Here is a 5,983-nt window from a genome sequence, read left to right on the forward strand (position 1 = left end):
AGAAATTAGATGGCCTTCAAAAATTTCTTTTGCCTCCTACCCTACCTCACTTGGCTACTCTTTCGCTGGCGAAAAAGGACTCATCGGTTAGTTTATGGGTCTCTGGCCCTCCCCGAAAACTGTCCAAAGATGGGTTGAGAGAAACTGGTCTGATAAAATACAAGGGAAGATATCAATCAGATTCTGCGGGAAAGGGTACTTCACATTTCACTTTGAATCCAAAGAAGACAAGGATTTAATTTTCAGAAACGGACCCTGTTTCATGGATTCCAGGGGCATGTATCTCAACAAATGGAACCATGATTTTGATCATGAGCTCGATGTCCCCAGTGCTGTCCCGGTCTGGGTCCGACTCCCTCATCTTCCCCTTCACTGTTGGGGGAATGATTCAATCCGAGCCATTAGGAATGTAGTTGGTAAATATGTAGATCAAAGCGAGCCAAAAGACAACATGCAAGCATGTGACCGGATTTGTGTTGAAGTGGATCTAGGCAAAGGTATCTCGGAAGCCATCAAGCTCAAAGTGGATGACTGGAGCCATATTCAGCAGCTGGATTATGAGCAGATCCCATTCAAGTGCAAGGTATGTCATGAATACGGCCACTTTGCAAATCGATGTACTAAGCTTATTAATGTAGAAAACAGTCTTCAAGAGGAACAATGGGAAGTGGTAAAAAAAAAGAAATCAGCCTCCCTGGCTAAAGGTACCTCTGAAGCTAATCGGTCGGCCTCTGCAGTAGATCATCACTCCCCCTCTTCTCCTGCACCCTCCAAATCTCCCCCCCCCCCCCCTCGCTCCCCTCCTCTTCCTCCTTCATCTAATCCCTTCTCTATCCTTTTTCTCCCTGAAAGCCAACCCCTAGACCCTCCCTCTCATGAAAGCCTCCCCCAAAGCTCTTCCAAATCCACCTTGCCCCTGATCATCTCCTCTCAGCCCCCTTTGGATCCTCCCTTAAACATAATCACCATGAGCTCTTCCAATGACCACGGAGGATCTAGTGAAACCTTCAAGAAGCCTGGACCGAGTAGGAAATCTGCTAAGCAGCATCGGGATGAGAACACGCAGAAAGATATAGCTATGGGAACTCAGACACCCATAGAATCTTTCATCCTGGGTCAGCATGACAAAGATACAGATAACAAGGAACAAGGGGGATGAGCACCACCCTGTACATCACATTTACAATGATAAAAATACTGCCTTGGAATAGTAGGGTATTTGGGCACCCCTCCAAGATAGCAGCCCTTAGAGATCTCATTCATCATGAGAAACCTGGAATCATTTTGCTGCAAGAAACAAAGCAAGGTTAGAGGGAAATGAACAATATCATAGAACAGCAGAATCAGTATAAAGGAAGTATCAGTGAAGCAAGAGGAGATTCAGGAGGAATAGCCACTATCTGGAACTAGAACATATGGTGTTATGCTCTTAACCTGCAAAATGATACCCAAATATAGAATATGCGAAGTAAAGATACCCAAAACACAGAATAGCAATGATTTTATTATTCAGAAAGTAATGTTCACTTGCCTCTTCGAGGGGGCAACCTCCAATAGGGCAGAGCTCGACTACAAAAATAAGACACGATGCTCCTCACAGGGAGTCTCTATCCTTTATATATGACTCATACATGCAATACCACGGGCCAATACCGTGGGTTTTATTAATACCATCTATCTAATACTACGGCCCATTTGCAACTAACTATGGTTCCGTCATTAATTGCGGATTAACCACTTACAATTATTAATATGGGCTTTATTTACTCTTGACTATGACGTGATCCCATTACATAAATAAGGGGGTTAGGGTGGGACCCTAACATGCCCTCCCCCTTAAGACGAGCCTTGTCCTCAAGGCTGAAGCTGCGGAAACTATTGAAGAATAGTGGCTGGTTCCCAAGTTGCATCTTCCAGAGAGGTGTCTTTCCATTTGACGAGGACTTCCTTAATCATGCGGCCGCGCAGTTGCTTGTCTCGTGTGTCTAGGACCTGTTTGGGTTGAAGCCAGATGGACCCTTCTTCGTCCAATTCAGGTAGACTGGTCTAAATTCTACAATTGTTCCCAATCACTTTCTTGTGGCATGAGACATGGAAAACTAGATGGATTTTTGCAGTAGGTGGCAAGGCCAACTTGTAGGCCACTTCTCCAATGCGTTGAAGTACTTGATATGGTCCGTAAAATTTGGGAGAGAGTTTCTGACACCCCTTGTCCTTGAGTGATGTTTTCTTATATGGTTGTAGCCATAAAAAGACCTGATCCCCTTCTTGAAATTGGCGCTCTGAGCGATGCTGGTCTACCTGTTGCTTCATGCGGTTCTGAGCTTGATGAAGATTCTCTCGAAGATGAGAGAGCATGGTTGCGCGGTGTTGTAGGAGTTGATCCACTGCTTGTACTTTTGAGCATCCCTTGAGATACAAAGTAGGTGAAGGTGGGAGTTGACCATATACTGCTTCATAGGGAGTCATTTTGGTGGTGGCATGATAGTTGGTGTTATACCACCATTCTGCCAGAGGTAACCACTATACCCAAAGGTGTTGCTTTTCTGAAGTGAAACACCTAAGGTAGGTTTCTAGACATTTGTTGACGGCTTCGGTTTGACCATCTGTTTGCGGATGATAGGAAGTACTGAGTTTGAGTTGAGTGCCTTGTATTCTGAAGAGTTCTTGCCAAAAATTACTGGTGAAGATCGGGTCGCGGTCGGACACAATAGAAGTGGGCATGCCATGCAATTTGAAGATCTGATCCATGAAATATTGAGCAACCAAAGTTGGTGTAAACGGGTGGGGTAGGGCGTAGAAATGAGCATACTTCGACAGTCGGTCCACAACCACCATGATGACTGACTTGTTCCCTGACTTTGGAAGACCTGTAATGAAATCCATAGAAACCTCTGTCCAAATTGATGCCGGAATGGGCAATGGTTTAATGTGCCTGGTGTGTTGACGGTTTCCCCTTTGTGGTGTTGACAGACATCACATTCTGCTACGAAACTAAAGATGTCCTTTTTCATGCCTGTCCAAAAAAATGATCTTCTGGTGCGAGCATACGTCTTCTGGAAGCCCGAATGTCCTGCAATGGGAGATGAGGGCAATTCTGCCAAAATGCGACTTTTGAGGGTGGATGTTGGTGATATTACGACTCTGTCCTTGTAGCGAAGAATATCATCCTGCCACGAGTATCCCTTGGTGGAATTTGGATCTACCTGCAATTTAGAAATGAGTTGGGAGAGCCCGGGGTGTGAAAACCATTCCCTGCAAGCCTCTTCAATCCATTCTGGAATGGGGAGGGAAATTGCTAGCAGAGTACTTTCCTCCTCAAATTGGCGAGATAATGCATCTGCTACACTATTGTCTTTCCCTTTCTTGTAAATGATCTCATAATCATATCCCAGCATTTTGGCTAGCCATTTATTTTGTTGTGGGGAGGATAGGCATTGCTCCAAAAAATATTTAAGACTGTGATGATCTGTGCGGATTTGGAAACGTCGCCCCAATAAGTAAGGTCTCCAGGTCTCGACTGCATGTAAGATGGCCATCATTTCCTTCTCGTAGGTAGATTGGCCCAGATTCCTCCCACTGAGTTGTTGGCTTGTGAAGGCCAACGGTCGCCCTTCCTGCATTAAGACTGTCCCAATACCTGTACCCGAAGCATCACATTCAATGACAAAAGATTTGGTGAAGTCAGGTAGTGCTAAGACTGGAGTGGAACACATGGCATTTTTTAGAGCTGTAAAGGCTTGTTGTGCTTCCTCATTCCAGAAGAATGAATTTTTCTTTAGGAGTTGGGTGAGGGGCTTCGCTATGCGACCATAGTTGCGGACAAATTTACGATAATAGCCTGTGAGACCCAAAAATCCTCTCAAGCTCTTCAAGGTCTTAGGTTGAGGCCATTCCTGCATTGCCTGGATCTTTTTGGGGTCCACCTTGACACCTTCACGCCCCACAATGTGGCCCAAATACTCTACTTCTGCCATGCCAAATGAACACTTGGACATCTTGACAAATAATTTATGCTTGCGGAGCAGTTGCAAGAGTAGATCTACATGTTGAAGATGTGCGGCCCAAGTGCAACTATAGATGAGGATGTCATCGAAGAAGACAAGGACAAATTTCCTGAGATATGGTTTGAGAATGTGGTTCATAAGGCTCTGAAAAGTAGAAGGGGCATTACAAAGACCAAATGGCATGACCAGGAATTCATAATGGCCTTCATGAGTTCTGAAAGCAGTCTTGGGGATGTCGACTTCCTTCATGCGAATTTGGTGGTAGCCTGAGCGAAGATCCAGCTTAGTGAAGAATTGAGCCCCATTGAGTTCATCCAGCAAATCATCAACCACCGGGATGGGAAATTTATCTTTGACTGTCAACTTATTGAGGGCCCTGAAGTCAGGACACATCCGCCACTCCCCATCTTTCTTGAGAACCATGACCACTGGGGATGAATAAGGACTAATGCTGGGACGAATGACACCTGCTTCCAAAAGTTCCTTGATGATTTTTTCTATTTCATTCTTTTGGGTGAACGGATATCTGTATGGGCGCACATTTGGGGGTTGGGCCCCTGGAACCAAGGTGATGCTATGATCATGTTCCCCTCGCGAGGGTGGAAGCTCATGAGGCTTGTCAAAGACCGGCAGATGGTTATTTAAAATTTGTTGCATCTCAGGATGAATTGGCAGAGGCTTTGTTTCGACTGCCTGGATGGCATTAAATTGAGCTACAACTCCATGATTGCCCTTTTTTAACAATTTTTCCATTCTATGTGAGCTGATGATAGAGGGGGCTCCCGCCTGGAGTCCACGGAGGGTATGTGTGTAGTTGTTCTGCTTAAAACTCATATATAATTCCTGGAAATCCATTGTGATTGGCCCAAGAGTGCGGAGCCATTCAGCACCGAGGACAATGTCACAACCTCCCATGTGTATGGCAAACATGTGGGTTTTTAACTGATAATCCCCCATTTGAAGTTTGACATTTTCATAGCGGCCTTCACATTTCATTGTGCCTCCATCCGCAATTTGAACTTGAAAGTTAGAAACTGCATGTACAAAACAATGCACTGCTTCTGCGACTTTTTGATGGATGAAATTATGTGTACTTCCATTATCAATCAAAACTACTACTGGGCGATGTTTAATAAAACCTCTGATTTTGAGAGTTTGAGGGGAAGAAATCCCTGCCAACGCATGTAGCGAAATAACTGGTTCATCAGGGACATTGTCCTGTTGGTTGTCTTCTTCTAGCGCCTCATGGTCCTCAAGTGGTGGATCTTCCTCTGTTGAGCTGTAGTCAGTGGCATCTATTTGAAAAAATTTGGGCTCCTTGCATTTATGACCTGGGGAGTATTTTTCATCACAGCAGTAACATAGTCCTTGCTTTCTTCTTTCGGCCATTTCCATAGGTGACACCTTTTGGACCTTAAGTGTTTGAGTCGTGTTGTGAACTTGTGGGGGGCGACCTTTAGCGGAGAAATTTGGGCGACTGTATTGGGCTGCTAATGCACGTTTCACGTTACGAGCTACGTTGCAAGCCTCCGTCCATGTGGGAGGGTGGTGCAGTAGGACTTGAGCTTTGATGGCTTCTTTAAGACCGCTGATAAAACATTCCGTGTAGAACGCATCTGAGAGACCCCAAGTGTGGAAGGCTAAGGCTTCAAAAGCTGTAATATATTCATCCACTGTACCAGTCTGTCTGAGCTTAGTAAGACGACCCAAAAAAAGAGTCCTCTTGTTCAAAGCGACTTTGAAGAGCTTTTGTAAATTGGGTCCAAGTCATAAAGGTCCATTGCAACGTTGATGCCATTCCCACCATTGCCACCTTTCATTGTCCAAGTACATGCTCCCCAACATAAGCTGAGTCGCATCATCTAAGATACGATTCAGTTTGAAATACTGGTCCATTTGTGATATCCATGCCGACTGATGAGAACTGTCAAATTTATGCATATCCAACTTGGGAGGTCGCTGACTGGGTGGTTGGT

This window comes from Pinus tabuliformis, chromosome 3_1 (assembly GCF_031772625.1).
Source record: "Pinus tabuliformis cultivar Carrire ecotype Pingquan chromosome 3_1, CPIR1, whole genome shotgun sequence".
NCBI lineage: Eukaryota > Viridiplantae > Streptophyta > Pinopsida > Pinales > Pinaceae > Pinus > Pinus tabuliformis.